This window comes from Lutra lutra, chromosome 7 (genome assembly GCF_902655055.1).
Source record: "Lutra lutra chromosome 7, mLutLut1.2, whole genome shotgun sequence".
NCBI lineage: Eukaryota > Metazoa > Chordata > Mammalia > Carnivora > Mustelidae > Lutra > Lutra lutra.
In genome coordinates this window covers 80,466,559-80,484,792 of record NC_062284.1, presented here as the reverse complement: position 1 = coordinate 80,484,792, position 18,234 = coordinate 80,466,559, and the positions used below count along the sequence as shown (strand labels likewise).

Sequence of the window (18,234 nt, the reverse complement as noted above, 5' to 3'; positions counted from 1 at the left end):
GCCAGAGTTTAAACACTTTTTAGAAAACTAGATTTTGTTTTTATTAAGTTAATGCATTAACCCACTTGCCAAAGCCTCCAGTGTGAACTCAGAGTTTTATAAGAAACTGATCAGTTTCTGACCCTCCCCTACCTCCTGCTAATTTCAACTTTTCAAACTTTGATATTATCTATAGATTTTGTATGACAGTAATGGAGGTTTTAACTCTTTTATACTTCCCTCTATCCCTTGTCTTCTCCTTCATACTCTCCAAATAATTATATAATACTGTTACTTCAGTAATCAAATTTACCAAAAGTCATGATCTTATACAATCATTGTTGACTACAGAAACAAGTAGATTCTTTTCTCATGCAACTTTTTATTTTCCCTGGAGTAATAATTGTCCCTTTAAATTTTTCTATGTATTCATCACTATTTTTTTTGTCATACACCTTTTAATTATAGAACAATATATTAAAACACAGTTCTAAACAGTAGGACAGTTCAAGCTCCTGCCCTGAGTTATATCTCCTGAAGCCATCTTTCCTCTTGTTTTCATCTGGACTAGTTGCTTTCTAGGCTGCTGCATAGCTGTAAACCTGGATTTCCCTTCATTGTCCTCATGTGTTGGAGTCTTTTTTCTGAAATCTAAGTCTTCCTCTTTCTCCCATGTTGCTGAATATTCTCCACTAGCTTCCTAGAAGATAGCAGATAGGAGGAAAAATTTTAAATTCCTGAATGTTTGAATTTAATTTAATCTTACAGTTAACTGATAGATCAGGCATATAATTTTTAGTCAAAAGTAATTTTCTCTGAGAATTTTGAAGGCATTGCTACACTACTGTGTAGCATTCATATTACCACTGAACAACCTTTTAAAATTTTTGGTGGTTTGAAATTTCATAATGATGAACCTGGGTGAGAGTCTTCCTTCATTCATTATGTAGACCTTTTTTCCCCTAGAGACTCATGTGTTTCAGTTCTGAGAAAGTTTCTTGTGTTCTATCTTTGAGAATTTCCTCCCCTTGGTTTTTTTTTTCCCTCTGGAATATCCTCTGGGAGATTTACCAGTTTTATTTGCCTAGCCTATTACTAAAATTTTAAAACTTGGGGGGTGCCTGACTGGCTCAGTTGATATGCAACTGACATGCAACTCTTGATCTTGGTGTCATGAGTTTGAGCCCCATGCTGGGCATTTGAGAGTACTTAAAAAAAAAAGAAGGAAAATTTTAAATTTGGCTTAATTTCTAGGAAATCCTTTGATTTTCCTCTTTTCGTGGCTTCCTATTCTTATTTCATGGATATATAATTTTCTTTAAAAATATTGATTATAATTTTAAAGGGTTTTCTTTCTTTTCTTTTGCTGTATGTTGTATGCATTATTTCTGTTTGTTCAAATTCCTATGTTTTCATTAGAAGCTCTAAATATGACTTTTGAAAAATATATAGAATTATGAAATTTTGACTCATATAAATGATCTTGTTTAATATTTTGGAAAATATTTTATTTTTCTAAGTAATCTCTATACCCAATGTGGGTCTCAAACTTATAACCCTGAAAAAAAAAAAAAAAGCAACCAAAACAAACAAACCAAATAAACAAAACCCTGAGATCAGGAGTTTCATGCTCTACTGACTGAGCCAGGCAGGTGCCACTGACTGAGCCAGGCAGGTGCCCCTGACTGACCTCATTTAACATTATGACAGGAAAATACATTACTACCGAAATATGTTCAAGAAACTTCTTTATAAAGAAAGTTACTAAATAGCAGTGATTATGCATTTAAATACTTTTTAAATTTACTACAATACATACAGTAGGAAAACTTTTACACCTATGGTGTATACATACAGTATATATAAAATACATACTGTAACTAAAATTTTTTAAGTATTTATAAGATTCTGCACACTTTGGCAGGAGTCTTATAGGAGTGGAAAAACTGTTTTGTCAGAAATTGCTTAGTCAACTTTCTAGTAAACTGCAAATAGTACTCTCTGATCACCACGTAGTTTCTATTTATTTATTTATTTGTAATTTTTAATGTAAGCTCTATGCCCAATATAGATAATGTGGGTCAAACTCACGACTCTGAGATCAGGAGTTGTATGCTCTACTGTCTGAGCCAGCCAGACAGCCCTTACTATGGAGTTTTTAAAAGTTTTTATTTCTTTTTTTTTTTTCTTTCAAGGTTTTATTTAAATTCTAGTTAGATAATATATAGGGAAGTATTAGCTTCAGGAGTAGAATTTAGTGATTTATTACTTGCATATAACACTTAGTGCTCATTACAAGTAACTTCCTTAATGCCCATCATCCATTTACCTCATCCCCCAGCCACCTCCCCTCTAGCAACCCTCAGTTTGTTCCCTACTGGGTTTTTAAAAAATTTCTTAGGTCTTTTTCTAAAGCTTCTTGCTCAAAGATTTGCCAAGAATTTATTACTGTTTCTCATTTCTAAAGGTAATTTCCTGGCCAACCTCTCTCTCTAACATATTATATAATACCTAATGAAAAAGTAAGGGCAAACCAGTTATAAGTCTTCATATAATTGAATATGAAAAAATTTTCCTTATAGGAGTCCTCATAATCAAACATTATTAAGGTACTCTTAAATATGAAAAATACCAGTTTCCAGTAAGTCTGGGGAATAAAAAGATTAATTGGGGCTTATATCACAGAAAAATGGAGAAAGTACACTCTATACTACAAATTTTATTTTTGGACCAGTAAAATTTTGACAAAAAAGTATTTTAAAAAGGTATGTGCTATAATGGTAATCAAAGAAAGAATAGATTCAGAGTAGTGGCAATCACTTCCAATATTTTTTTCTAGTACCTGGACTTAGTTTGAATTCCATCTTTAAAAGGATTAAATTTGGGTGCCAGGGTCGCTCAATCATTAAGCGTCTGCCTTTGGCTCAGGTCATGATCCCAGAGTCCTGGGAAGGAGCTCCGCATTGGGCTCCTTGCCCTGTGGGAAGCTTGCTTCTCCCTCTCCCACTCCCTCTGCTTGTGTTCCCTCTCTCACTGTGTCTCTCTCTGTCAAATAAATAAATAAAATCTTTAAAAAAATAAATAAAAGGACTACATTTAACAACAAATATTTTGAGACTATTGAGACTTTTTGTCTTCATTTTAAAACTTTCTAGGTAGTAGAGACCAATTTCCTTCTTCCTTAATTTGTTGTTTTGGTAGGACTACAATTGGCTTCTTTGTAAATATGTGATGTTAAGATATGATATTGTGTATAATAAGAAATATATATTTCAGTCTTCATCCCTGGCTTCTGGTCAGGGCTCCTAAAACCTTTGTACAATTTCCTAAGCAGTAAAGGTGTGGAAGGTTCTTTTGTTCCAATATTTCTTCTTTGACCTTGGTTCCAATACAGAAGTCTTCAATCTCTTGGAATTTCCTAGATGATAGGAACATCTTTTCTAATGAGGTGATGTGTGGTGGGCTCCTACATAGCTCCTAGATGAAGGATGGTCACCAGAAAGACCAAGCCATAATTAGAAGCTTGGAACTTTCAGCCTCACCTCCCATGTTCCGGGGAGAGGAAAGGGGATAGACAATGATGCCTAGATGATGACGTCTCCATAAAAGTTCCTGAAGTATGGGATTTGGAGAGCTTCTGGGTTGGTGAACATGTGGAGCTGCTGAGAGGGTGGCATGCCTGGAGAGAGCATGAAAGCTCTGTCTGTGTACCTTTCTGTATACCTTGCCCTATGCATCTCTTCCATCTGGCTGTTCTTGAGTTGTATTATAATAATAAACTGATAACCTAGTAAATAAACTCTTTTCCTAAGTTCTGTGAGCCATTCTAGCAAATTCTCCAACCCAAGGGGAGTGTTGTAGAACCCCCAACTTATGGCCTGCCAGTCAGAAGTACCCGTGACAAACTGGGGTTTATGATCAGTATCTGAAGCGTAGGTAGTCCTGTAGACTGAGCCTTTAAGTTGTGGGATATGATGCTAACACCAGAGTGATAGTGTCAGAACTAAATTGAACTGCAGGACATCTAGTTGGCATTGGCAGAGAATTGGAGAATTGCTTGGTGTGAAAACCAGACTTACTGTCACATAAGTGTGTAGACTAGTAGATGAAACAGTGCATTTTCCTTTTTAAGGGTTTTGTTAAAAAACAAAATTCAGGGGCGCCTGGGTGGCTCAGTGGGTTAAGCCGCTGCCTTTGGCTCGGGTCATGATCTCAGAGTCCTGGGATCGAGCCCCGAATCGGGCTCTCTGCTCAGCGGGGAGCCTGCTTCCTCCTCTCTCTCTGCCTGCCTCTCTGCCTGCTTGTGATCTCTCTGTCAAATAAATAAATAAAACAAAAACAAAAACAAAAAACAAAATTCAACTGAGTAAATTTTTAAAGATCTTATTGGCTTTTTGCAATGATTCATGAATAGGGCAGCAACTAGTCTGGCAGGTGGAAAGGAGTTCTGAGGAGCTATATAAAATGAAAGACTTTCATAGGCAGAAGGGAGCAGAAACAAGAAAGTTATACTAGGCAAAAAAGTACTTTGGTTGTTGTAAGGTTACTTTCTTTCAGGGGAAAGCAGGGGAATATCAGATAGATGACGCGACTAGGGTTGATCAAGTGATTTTTTTTTTTTTTTTTTAATCAGGTGATTCCTGATTGACTGGTTTAAGATTCCATTTCTGGGATAGCCAAACTGTAATTAAGTCTCAGTTTGGTGATGTGGGGCTTAGCATAAAAGACTCCATTTTGGGCCTGTTGTCTTATTTTTAGCAGTTTGCTCTATTTTGAACTCTATTTAAAAACTGTGTTGGGCGCCTGGGTGGCTCAGTGGGTTAAGCCGCTGCCTTCGGCTCAGGTCATGATCTCAGGGTCCTGGGATCGAGTCCCACGTCGGGCTCTCTGCTCAGCAAGAAGCCTGCTTCCCTCTCTCTCTCTCTCTGCCTGCCTCTCCGTCTACTTGTGATCTCTCTCTGTCAAATAAATAAATAAAAAAGAAAAATCTAAAAAAAAAAAAAAAAAAACAAAACTGTGTCAACTTAGGGACACCTGGTTGGCTCAATTGGATGAGCATGTAACTCTTGGTCTTGTGGTCATGAGTCCAAGTTTCAAATGGGCCTGGAGCTTACTTAAAAAAAAAAAAAAAAAGCACTGTTTAGAAAAATTGAATCGAGTTAGTCATCTCATCGATGCAAAAGATGCATGTTCTCCAATTGCAGCTGATCTCTTCGGTCAACTGGAGGACTTTTTCCCTGGAGGTACCTTTCTGGCTTTTCTGTTAAACATTCCCCACAGACAGTTTCAGCATCTTTTGGTCATGATGATTAGATGAAAAGCAATAGAGGATAGAGAAGTAGGAATTGGTAAGCCTGAAACAGAAAGTGGCCATAGCAGAGGCTTAAAGATGGGTAAGTGTGTAATCACTGTATACTCAGAGACACTGTGGCCCTTTGGTCCTTGGAAAATCCTGAACAGATCCTGTTTATAACAGGGTCAGAGAATATTTGCTTTTCTGAGCAAGCAATCTAAGGCTATGGACTATTCGTAGTGTAGTTAGTTATTTTAAGCAAATGTTTTCCCTTTCTCCATGCACTCTGTACTTGTCATTTGTCAAATGGGGGTAATGTCTACCTTAGTGCACTGTTTTGAAGATTGCAATTAGCTAATGGATTTGAAAGTACTGTAGCAAGTTAAAAATGTTCTACAAAAGCAAGGCATTTAATATATTCTTCAAGGGTCTGTGCTGTTCTAACTTGATGTTGGAAGGAGAGTCTCCTTGGCCCCTTGCTGGGCCCAGATCAGTAGCAATTTCCCAGAGTCCCATGTCACTCTGTGTGGCTAGCCAGGTAATATGAAATTACATATGCCTCAACCCAGGGCCTGGGACCCCTATGGCTACAGGCAATTTTACTATTTCTGTTTTGTTTTCTCTTAATTTCAGAGCATCTGCTGATATAGTTCTTATTCTGGAAAAATGTGGGGGGAAAAGGATATCATATGATTAAATAGAAAGTCATTTTTTTCCTGAACCAATTTCTCTTCCCTTTTACCACTTTCTTTTGGAATGTTATTTCTTTCATATAATCAAACCTATAAAAATGATCATAATCTGGGATGGCATGCCCAGGTTCAATCACCACAGAGTATTTGTTAAGATACTTTTAGCAGGAAGTTACAAGAACTAAATCAAATGAAACCAAAACCAAACAACAACAACAAACCTCAAACAAACAAAAACAAAAACCCCTGACTCAAACATATTATTGTATGATGAGCAGTTCACAGATGTCCTGAGGACCCAAGTCCCTTTCAACTGCCTGCTCTGCTGTCCTCACTGCTGGCTTCCTGAGGAGACTGGTATCAAAGAAAAGCAGTGCTGGACAGTAGTAAAAGCGGATTAATGAAGTATGGAGTATGGGGGATTCCAGATAAACCAATTTAATAGAATTCTGGTCTCTCTAGAAGTATGGTGATAGAAGGCCAATGTTGGGCCTGGTCCAGCCCGGGGCTCAGAAGAGCCTGACTAATGTTTGGTCAGAGAAAGAATCTTTGTTATTGATTCCCTTTATATTCACAAGATGGCTTCAGCAACTCCACGCTTCCTATCCAGAACTAGTAAACTTCGTGTGGATGTATTTCTTTCTTGAAATCTTTTTTAGGTGTGAAGAATGCTTTTCCAGAAGCTTCCATCCCCACTTCTTTCATATCTCAATAGCTGGATTGGATCTTTTGCTTATTCCAAATTAATAACCAAAATGAGAAATGGATTACTATGACTTACTTGTATACATCATCATGGTAAGTCAACCACATGGACTACTAGTAGAAACATGGTAGCTTTTTTCTAGCTTTAAATTAGAAATCAAGTAACTTTTCTATACTGAATTCCAAGTTCTTTTTTGATTATTAGGTTTAGTAAAACTCTATAGTTACATACTTGATGATATGATTTAGATATTGTTATGCCCCAATAATGGGTCTGTGATTAAAGGAGCGAGACTGATATAAAGTGAAGATCAAGCAAAGCTTTATTTCGCACCAAGTATCAAGAATCTAACCGAACGTTTGGGGCTGCACCTCTTACGAGAGAGGGCGACCCTTCTCTGTTTCACAGACTAGCTTTTAAGGGCAAAGGCCATGCAGTTGGGCCTGGCCACGCACAGGTGGCCAATGAGATTGTAACACACACAGGAAACTCCATAGTGATGCTAGGTGACCAATTGAATTACAATTTACCCTAGTACCCTATCACACCTTGGTTAGGATTGGTGCCAAAAAGGCTCCCAAAGGGCGGGGGCCCATACTCCTTGGTAGCTAGAGAGACAGTATGCAACCCCAATGATTGGATGTCTCCACCTGGCCTGACCCAACCTTGTATCTGGGCTTTGTTACCTGGGGCTGGTTTCCGGGACTTGTTTTTAAGTAAATCCCCTGGGGGAAGGGGAGCAGGGACAGTTTAAGGGTTAAACCACAAGGTTATTGTTTAACCTTAATGGAAGCCTCTGGCTAAAATATAAAAATATAAAATAGGTCCTTACAATATGACATATTGGAAATTGGCTCCTGTTCTCCCCAGAGCCCCCATTCTCAAGCTGAATGGGCTAAATTCTTATCTTCTGGGGAAGGAGGAAGGATGTAAAGTGTAGACAAGGGCAAGATTAATTGGAAATATCCAGGTAGTTCTTTTTGGGAAGTGGAGACAAAAGTCCCTACATTTTCAGTATTCTTTCTATCTCATCCCTTTAGACCAGGCTGATGAAATGGGTATAAACAATCAGGGCATTCCTGGAATCATTGTCACTCTTCTGTCAATTCTAGCTGGTCATAGAGTTCAAAAAGGTCTCTACTGAAATTTAAATAGGAGTAGAAAACCTCAATGAGTTGGTGACAAAGTACAAGTAGAACCAGCATGGATTTAGAAGACATAGCCAGACTTCTAGGAACTTTTTTTTTTTTTTTTAAAGAATTTATTCGTTTATTTGACAGAGAGATCACAAGTAGGCAGAGAGGCAGGGAGAGAGAGAGGGGGAAGCGGCTCCCTGTCAAGCAGAGCGCCCAATGCGGGGCTTGATCCCAGGATCCTGGGATCATGACCCGAGCCGAAGGCAGAGGCTTTAACCCACTAAGCCACCCAGGTGCCCCTAGGAACTTTTGATTGCCTAGGTAAACAGTAGCTTCTCCTAGTCATTGCAATGATCTCACAATGCAAAATGCATTTTATGTGATTCATTTTTTTAGGTTTCTCTTATTATAAGTTTTACTTCCTTTAGTTTCTAGTCATCGTATTTGTAATGTGGTGGAGTGGAAAGAAAACTGCATAAAGCATAATTGTTTCCATTAACCTGGGGACATTATCAATTCTTCCTATATGTCTCAGAAATTCTGAATCAGGTGAAAAAGGGAAGACTAGGGGAGAAGAAAGAGAATAAAGAATAAGGCACAAATGTACAGATGCTATGGGACATTGCTCCAGGGAGATTATCACAGAGAAAGAAACCTATCTTTTAGACATTCTTCCCAAATAATCACAATTAGTAAGAAAGCTTAATTGACCATGGCTAAAATTTTAAAGCAAGAAAAATTTCTACCAAATGATAAAAAGCTGTTTAGATATGGGCATGAATAAATTAGCTTATATAAGCTGTTAAATAGAAAAGAAACTTGGTAATAAAGTGCCATCATTGGTTGATTTATAACCAAATGTTCTTAATTTTCTCCATATTTCTTTTCAATCTTGATGAAATATGTGATTTTTACACTGTTGCAGAATAAATAGAACAGAACTCATGTTATTTTGTAGCTAATTTCATGTGTGTGTGTTTTTTAGTTTTAAAAATAATTCCTTTAAAAATAACTTCATTGAGATATAACTTATGCCATAAAATTCACCCAGTATAAGTGGACAATTCGATAATTTTTAGCAAATTTATAGAATTCAGGGTAAATTTTACTGTAACTCAGTTCTAGAACATTTTTCTTACCCACTAAAAGTTTCTTCAAGGTCATTTGCAGTTACCTCCTTCCCAGCCTTAGGCAGCCATTTCTCTGCTTTCTGTAAATTTGCTTTTTTCTGGAAATTTCATATGTTTGAAACCATTTAATATGTAGTCTTTTATGTTTGGCTTCTTTGACTTAGCATCCTGTTTTGGGGATTCATCCAATTTGTATGTATCAGAAGTTTATTCTGATATTGCTTCTTTATTGCTCAGTAGTATTTCATTGTATGAATATACCTACCATATTTGATTTCACCATTTACCAATTAAAGAACATTGGTATCATTTCTGTTGTTTGGTTTTTATGAATAATGCTGCTGTGAACATTTGTTTAGAAGTTTTTGTGTGGGCATATGCTTTCATTTCGTTTGGGTATATTCTGGAGTGGCATTGCCAGGTCACAGGGTAACTCTAGGCTTAACCTTTTAAGAAATTGCTGAACTGTTTTCTAAATGGCTATATACCATTTCATATAGTTTAAACATTTTTTAAAAAGATTTTATTTGTTTATTTGAGAGAGAGAATGAGCACACACCTTCCCACCCTCCCAACGCAGGGCTCAATCCCAGGACCCCGAAATCATGACCTGGGCCAAAGCCACCTGGGCACCCCACCATTTCACATTCTTACCAGCAATGTATGAGAGTTCCAATTTCTCAGTATCCTTACCAATATCATCTATTGTCACTTTTTTTTGCTTAAAGTAATTTTAATTTGTAGGTATTGTATTTTACTGTAGTTTTACCTTGTATTTCCCTAATGACTAATGACAATGAAAATGTTTTTATTTGCTTATTAACCAATTGTGTATTTTCTTTGGTAAAATATTTATTCAAATCTTTTGACTACTTTTAATTGGGTTATTTTACTTCTCATTAAGTTGTAAAAGATTTTTATATATTTTATGTATCTTTTCAGACATATGATCTATATATACTTTCTCCTGGTCTTTTCATTTTTCTTATTGGTAACTTTTGAAAGCCAGTTTTAAATTTGATGAAGTCCAATCTGTCATTTTTTCCTTTTATATATCAAGCCTTTTTTTTTTTTTTAAAGATTTTTATTTATTTGACAGACAGATCACAAGCAGGCAGAGAGGCAGGCAGAGAGAGAGGAGGAGGAGGAAGGCTCCCCGCTGAGCAGAGAGCCCGATGTGGGGCTCCATCCCAGGACCCTGGGATCATGACCTGAGCCGAAGTCAGAGGCTTTAACCCACTGAGCCACCCAGGCGCCCCTATATCAAGCCTTTTGATATATCAAGAATTCTTTCCCTAATCCAAGTTTTCTCCTTTGTTTTCTTCTAGAAGTTTTATAACTTTAGCTCTTACAAGTATATCTATGATTTTTTTTTTTTTAAAGTAACATCTATGCCCAACATCAGGGTCAAATTCATGATCCCAAGATCAAGAGTCACATGCTCCACTGAATAAACCAGCTAGGTGCCCCTCTATGATTTGTTTTAATTTTTGTGTAAGTTCTATGTAAGAATCTAAATTAATTTTTTTTAAAGATTTTATTCATTTATTTGGCCGAGAGAGATCACAAGTAGGCAGAGAGACAGGCATAGAGAGAGGGGAAGCAGCCTCCCCGCTGAGCGGAGAGCCCGATGCGGGGCTCGATCCCAGGATCCTGAGATCACCACCCGAGCCGAAGGCAGAGGCTCAACCCGCTGAGCCACCCAGGCGCCCCAAGAATCTAAATTAATTTTGTTGCAGATGCATAGCCACTTGTCCCAGCAATATATATGTGTTAAAAAAATCCATCATGTTCCCACCGTATCAATTGACTAGAATAGTAAGGGTTTATTTCCATACTCTGAATTCTTTTTCATTGATTTATATATCTGTCTTTATACTTACTCACATTATCTTCATTATTGTTGTTTTATGGTAAGTTTTAAAATTGGATAGCAGGGCACCTAGGTGGCTCAGTGGGTTAAGCCTCTGCCTTTGGCTCAGGTCGTGATCTCAGGGTTTTGGGATTGAGGCCTGCATCGGGCTCTCTGCTCAGCGGGGAGCCTGCTTCCCCCTCTCTGTCTCTCTGCCTGCCTCTCTGCCTGTTTGTGATCTCTGTCAAATAAATAAATAAAATCTTAAAAAAAAATAAAATAAATTGGATAGCATATATTCTCTAAGTTTGTTGTTTCAAAAAAAGTGTTTTGGCTATTCTGTGTCCTTTGCATTTCCATATAAATTTTAGGATCAGGCTATTTCTACAAAATAATGCCTGGGATTTTGATTGGGCTTATAGTGATCTATGGACCATTTTGGAAAAATTGCCACCTTACCAGTCCATGAACATGGAATATAACTGTTTATTTAGATCTTTAATTTCTCTCAGTTTTTTTTTAAATTTAAATTTTAAGTAGTGACTATACAGTACAATATTGGTTTCTGGAGTAGAATTCAGTGATTCATTACTTATATACAACACCTAGAGCTCATCACAACAAGTACCCTCTTTAATATCCATCACCCATCTCAACCACCCCCCAACCACTCCCTCCATCAACCCTCAGCTTGTTTATCATCTCTTATGGTTTGTTTCCCTCTCTCCTTTTTTTTCTTTTCCCCCTTCCCATATGCTCATTAGTTTTCTTTCTTAATTCCACATATAAGTGAAATCATATGGCATTTGTCTTTCTCTGACTCACAGCACTCTAGCTCTATCCACGTTGTTGCAAATAGCAAGATTTCATTTTTTGATGGCTGAGTAATATTCCATTGTGTATATATATACCACATCTTCTTTCATTAGTTGATGGACATTTGGGCTCTCTCCATAGTTTGGCTATTGTTGATACTAACTCTCAGTAATGTTTTATAGTTTTCAGAGTATAAGCCTTCCAGTTCTTTTGTTTAAATTTATCCTTAGTATTCATTTTTATTGATTTTATCAAGAATGAAATTATTTCTTAATTTCCTTTTTGGATTTCTTTTTCCCTAAGAAAACAATCAGAATGTGTGCCTGGGTGACTCAGTTGGTTAAATGTCAGCCTTTAGCTCAGGTCATGATCCCAGGGTCCTGGGATCAAGCCCCACATCAGGCTCCCTGCATCAGGCTCCCTGCTCCATTGAGCGGCATGCTTCACCCTCTCCCTCTGCCTGCCACTACCCCTGCTTGTGCTCTCTGTCTGTCAAATAAATACATAAAATCTTAAAAAAAAAAGTAGTTAATTTTGTATATTGATCTTATATCCTGTGACTTTGTTAAATTTATATATTAGTTCTAATGAATCTTTCTTTCTTTTTTTCTTTCCTTTTTTCTTTCAGATATCATAGGATCATGTTATCTGTGAATAAAGATAGTTTTACTTTATTTTCTATCTGTATTCCTTTAATTACTTTTTCTTGCCTGACTGTACAGGATACAACCTATTGTATAATGTTGAATTGGAGTGGTAAGAGTGAATATCTTGCCTAGTTCTTTTTTTTTTTTTTAACAGATTTTATTTATTCATTTGAGAAAGAGAGAGCATGAGCAGGGGGGAGAGGCAGAGGCAGAAGGAGAAGCAGACTCCCTACTAAGCTGCGAGCCCGCCATGGGGCTGGATCCCAGAACCCTGGGATCACAACCTGAGCTGAAAGCAGATGCTTAACCATCTGAACCACCCAGGTGCCCCTCTTGCCTAGTTCTTAATCTTGGGGGGAAAGCATTCAGTCTTTTACCATTAAGTATGATGTTAGCCATAAGTTTCTCATAGATGCACTTTGTCAAGATGAGTAAGTTCCTTTCTATTCCTAATTCCAAAAGTTTTTATCGTAAATGGGTGTTGCATTGTCAAATACTCTTCTGGTACCTATTAAGATAATCATGTGTTTTATCTTATTAATACTATATATTCATTAATTGATTCCTGGATATTCAACCAACCTTGCATTTCTGGGATAAATCCGCTTGGTCATGGTGTGTAATCTTTTTTATATGTTGTTGGATTTGGTTTGCTAATATTTTGGTGATGACTTTTGCATCAATATTCATGAAGGAAATTAGTCTGTAGTTTTCATTCTTTAGAAAGCAGTGAAATTCTTTTTTTTACCACTAACCCCACCCTGGTAGAACTACCTCACTGGCAGAGTTGGAAATTGTGGAGAAGATACAAGAAGCTTTAGGCAAGAACACCACTATCTCCCATGGTCCTTACAAAGTTCAGTATTTTATTTTTTCTGAATATATACTTCTCTTTTATTTGGTCAATTTCCAGAGCCTTGAAATGGTTGTTTCTGAAAATGTATTCCAGTTTAATAGTTGCTCTGGAGGAGAGGATTTGTTGCTCTATTCACTCCTTTGTAGCTGGAGTTCCATTATGTGTTTTAAATGGATCTGGCATGTTTTGAACAACCATGGATAGTGTATATGAGACTGTAATAAAAAGTTAATGAGGCAAGTGCCTCTGATTTTCTGACTTATGTTACTGAGGAAAATGTCATCAAAACAACTTCTGAAGTCTCTATTGGATTGGATTAGAGGGATTTTATGTCTCATTCTTTTTATTTATTTATTTTTTTAACAGCCGCTTCAGTTTTAAAACTTATTCCTTGAACATATTCCTGGAACCTTAAGATGGATATGAAACCCTCATGAGCACTAAAATTTTTTCACAAGAATTTAAAAAAAAAAAGAGTCACTTTCAAGATACTGCCTCTAAAATTAGCTAGTCTTAGGGTTCATAAGTATGTTTCCCCATGACCAAGATCAATGGATGAGATGAATACTTTGTTGGGAAGAAAGCTTTTCTTCTACCGACTTACAGTTAGGATTAAATGTTTATATGCCAGGGGCGCCTGGGTGGCTCAGTGGGTTAAGCCGCTGCCTTCGGCTCAGGTCATGATCTCAGGGTCCTGGGATCGAGCCCCGCATCGGGCTCTCTGCTCGGCAGGGAGCCTGCTTCCTCCTCTCTCTCTACCTGCCTCTCTGCCTGCTTGTGATCTCTCTCTGTCAAATAAATAAATAAAATCTTAAAAAAAAAATGTTTATATGCCAGCTTAATGGGGTGGAGGGAGGCTAAGGCTTCATATGCTGGAAGGTTCTGAAGATGCTTGTTTACACAAATTTTGTTTTTGGAATGTCCTGGTGCCCAAGGTCAGCTTTCTCTGACTGGAGACCTCCTAGGGGTGGGAGGCAGCTGGTGGTAGCTGACCCTTATAAAGCTCTACAAAGATTTAAAAAAAAAAAAATCAGATAAGATTTTTCCTTTTGCATGTGCTATAGCTCAGAAGTTTTCACTTTATTACACTTATACCATTTTGGTAGGTTTTCAGTTCCTTCAATCCATTTACTGGTTTTACTCTGTTGTTATTTTTAACAAATGATAAATAGCATGTGGTAGAATCCTAACGGTGGCTAATGTGGAAAAAACATTAGAGAAACATATGTTTGACTTTAGAACCTACTTAAGATGGATTCTTGATATAATTTACTATAGTTTACTTTATTTATGTTTGATTATACCTCATTTAAATATCCTGGAAGTCTTCAGAGGTCATGATGAGGATTTTGACTTTTATTTGATGACACTACAGAGTCAAATTTTTTTTTTAAAAGATTTTATTTATTTATTTGTTAGAGAGAGAGAGAGAGAGAGAGGGAGCGAGCATGAGCACAGGCAGACAGAGTGGTAGGCAGAGGCAGAGGGAGAAGCAGGCTCCCCGCTGAGCAAGGAGCCCGATGTGGGACTCGATCCCAGGACGCTGGGATCATGACCTGAGCCGAAGGCAGCCGCTTAACCAACTGAGCCACCCAGGCGTCCCAGAGTCAAATATTTTTATCAAAGAAGGGGCATGTTAAGAGTTATTCTTTAGAAAGGTAATTCTTAGAGTAAAAATATGTGAGAGGGTACAGAAAAGGAAGATTGGAGATAAGAAGGCCAATTAAATGTCATCGATAATAATTCAGGTCAGATGGTTCTTGAATTTTACCACACATTGGAATGAACTAGAGGTCTTGTTAAAAACAGATTGCTGGCCTCACTATCAGAGTTTCAGATTAAATAGATCTGGGCTGGGGGCTGAAAATTTTTATTTGTAGTAAGTTTCCAGGTGATTCTGATGCTGTTGGTTCACTTTGAGGACTAACTGGTCCAGGCAAAAGAAATAAACACTTGAACTTGAATGGTGGTGGTAGGATGAAAAGACATCAAAATGGAAGAATCTGCATGCCCTGGTAATTAATAAGATATGGAGAATGAAGTTGGTAGTCCAAGATGATGGAATTCAGACCTTGATGTTTGGTGGTTCTATTAATGGAAGTTATTGTAGAAGGTTATTTGGAGAGGTGGGTTGATGATGAGTTTATTTTGGACATAACTAAATTTGAGATGCTAGAAAGACACTTAGTTGAAGATTCTCAGTAAACATTTGGAAATATGCCTTCTTATCTATGAGAGGTTGGAGTCAGAAAGGGGAGTTTTGGGGCTATCACACTAGAAGTGAACCTGAGGCTGTGACATTGGTTGAGGCTACAGGGGGACTCAATGTCTCAAGTCAAGAATGGAATTGTGGAGATTCTTACCTTCTAGAAGTGGGAGAAATAAGAAACGGGGGGGGGGGGGGGCACGAGAATGCAGTGTTACAGTGTGGAAAGGAACAAGAAAGTGTCAACAACGAGTCAACAGGATCTAGTTCTGCAGAAAACGATGAGTGTCTTCCAGTATCATCAGATTCTGTGATGAGGTAGTTGGTGACCTTTAAGGGAGAAATTTCAGTGAAGTGACAGGGCAGAGACAAAATTTTAAAAGTTTAGGGAGTGAGTAAATGGTCACAATTGTAACCAAATACGAAGTTGAAACTAATGGGACTTCAGAAGGAAAAAAAAAAAGCAATCCTGAAAACTCACTAGGACTTTGAATTGCCACTCTTGGATAAGAGAACTAACTCCATACTTTTTGGAAATTTGAAAAGCTAATATTTGGGGTTTGGTGAAGCCAGAGAAGAGTTGTGATTAGCAGCAAGGTTAGATCCAATGAACGATAAGGAAGAAATGGAGCGGTGGTTTAGTAAACACAAATTCCATTGGTGCACAGAACGAAGAATGATGGGTGAAAAATGGAAAGGGGAAGGGAAGAAAAGGGACCAAAATGTATCACTGAAGGATGTATATTTTTAAGGATGTTCCAGTAGGGACATCATTGTTCTATGTGGTTACCTAATCACCTGGTAATAAAAAATATGGCATTTTCATACTGCCAGAATTTACTCTTACATATATCTGATTTTTTCTATAATCAGATTCTATAAAATAAATTATAATATATATAAATATATATAATATAGATATAATATAAATTTTATAATTGATTTTTCTATAATCAATTCTATAATAATTTCAATAATACCTGTCAACTTTAAAGAAAAACAGCCAGCTATTTTTACCAGCAAAATGGGTTTATTTGTGAGTAGTGGAGGAATTACAACTCAGGATATGCAAGCTATGGCAAACCAAGGCAAGTCTGGAGATTAAAGGAAAGGAAGTCTACTTTATAGAGAAAGGGCAGAGGTTGGGAGGGGCTGCTTTGAATGAAAGTCCATTGGAGGAAAACAAGAGTTCAAGATGGTAATGGTTTCCCATTGGCAGAGTTGTGGTATTTTCTTATTGGCTGAGTTTATTGCTAGATAAGGAGAAAGTCTACCTTTCTTCTGATAGAGTAGTGAAGTAGGCTTCTTCCTGTTGGAAATGTAAGATAGTCTCTTCTTGTTGGGGTCTGCAATTTGAGTGGTAAGGTTGTGAGCTTCCCCTTGCTGACCTCCCGATTCCCTTTTATTTTTATTTATTTAAATATTTTTTAAAAGATTTATTTATTTTGAGAGAGAGAGAGTGAGAATGCAAGTGTGTGGGAGGGGCAGAAGAGGGAGAGAATCTGGAACAGACTCCTGGATGAGTGTGGAGTCCAAAGTGGGGTGCAATCTTATGACCCTGAGATCATAACCTTGAGATCATGACCTGAGCTGAAATCAAGAGGCAGATGCTTAACTGACAGAGCCACACAGGTGTCCCCCCGCAGCCCCATCCCATTCCATTATATATGAGTTTCCCTTTATTCAGTTTCACAGACCAAAAATTAATAGCACTTCACTCATCTTCAAGTGCAGTTCATAGGAGTCTAAAATGTGCAACTGAGATATTTTAGTTTCCTAGTCCCGTAAGAGTAGTAATATGATGCCCTGTTGCAAATGCCACTGTTATTTTTATTGAAAGGTTGTGGGTTTGGGACCAAGGAGAGTGGTGGGGATCACCCATATAACTCAATGAAAGAGGAGTGCAGACAGAGTTCTTACAAAAATAAATAATACAGAAAAGCCCTTTTGCCATCAGTTGCACTCCCTTCTCCTTTTTTAGGTCATTTGAATGAGTAGTTAAAAACATACGTGGTTTAGCACCAGACCTTGTGATTCTTTTCTTTTTCTTTTCCTTTTTTTTCAGGCACAGAGAAATTTTTTTAGCTGAACTGTTTGCTTAGTGTACATTAAAGAACTGATGTTCACAGTATAGCTGATAGCTGGTGGAAATGAAATAATTTGTATTGACACATTTAGAAGTTTCACATCTTTTTCCACTTAACATGCTAACGTGATAATTGCCAGACTGATGATTTTTCCAGTGACACATCTCCCTTTGTCAATATTTAGACCTGTGTATAGAAAGCTTATCTAACACACCTGGCTAATTTTCACTTCATTTAAAAATAAATGGAACATGTTTAGCTTGCAGGGTTAGAACAAAAAGAAAGAGGTTTCATAAGTAATATTCTCAAAACGTGTTTCTGATAAGAAAATATCTATAAAAAGTAACTTTATTAACTGTATTTGATCAGATTTAAAACTCTTAACTGGAGTATGTGTTAAGATCATCTTATGGATTTTGAGGCTTTTTTTTTTTTTCCTTCAGAAAAATTCCTTGGGAACTAAAAAAAAAAAAATCACTTGGAATATTCAGAGTAACTTCTGGTTTGGATTTTGCAACTATGAAAGGCCATTCCAGAGTCTGGTCAATTTGTTACTATTTTGTAATACTCCACTTGTGCGCATTCACCAGTGCGTCATGAGGTCCACCATGTAGAGGAGTCTTAGTCTTAATTTAGTGTCTAGGAAGATTAAAACTGATTGTAGGGAAACTCTTTTAGGATAAGCTCAAGGTGACCCATCTTCTCTAAGACTTCTGGTGAGTCACTGAAGAAGAAAAAGGCATAAAAGGAATTTAACTCAGAGTACATTGTTTCTTGACTGGGTGGGTGGTCCTTGTTTTACTTCATTTTTCCTTTGGTTTAGAAAGCTGGAGT

At 37.3% G+C, this 18,234-nt stretch overlaps 1 long non-coding RNA gene across 1 annotated transcript in view; it reads right to left on the bottom strand.

The window, feature by feature from the left end:
• Positions 1-470: 470 nt before the first annotated feature.
• Positions 471-18,234, bottom strand: part of LOC125104986 (uncharacterized) — a 115,472-nt gene continuing 97,708 nt past the window's right edge. Inside the window, exon 5 of the long non-coding RNA XR_007128777.1 lies at positions 471-679. This is a non-coding gene — a long non-coding RNA (uncharacterized LOC125104986). The remainder of the gene's footprint in view (positions 680-18,234) is intronic.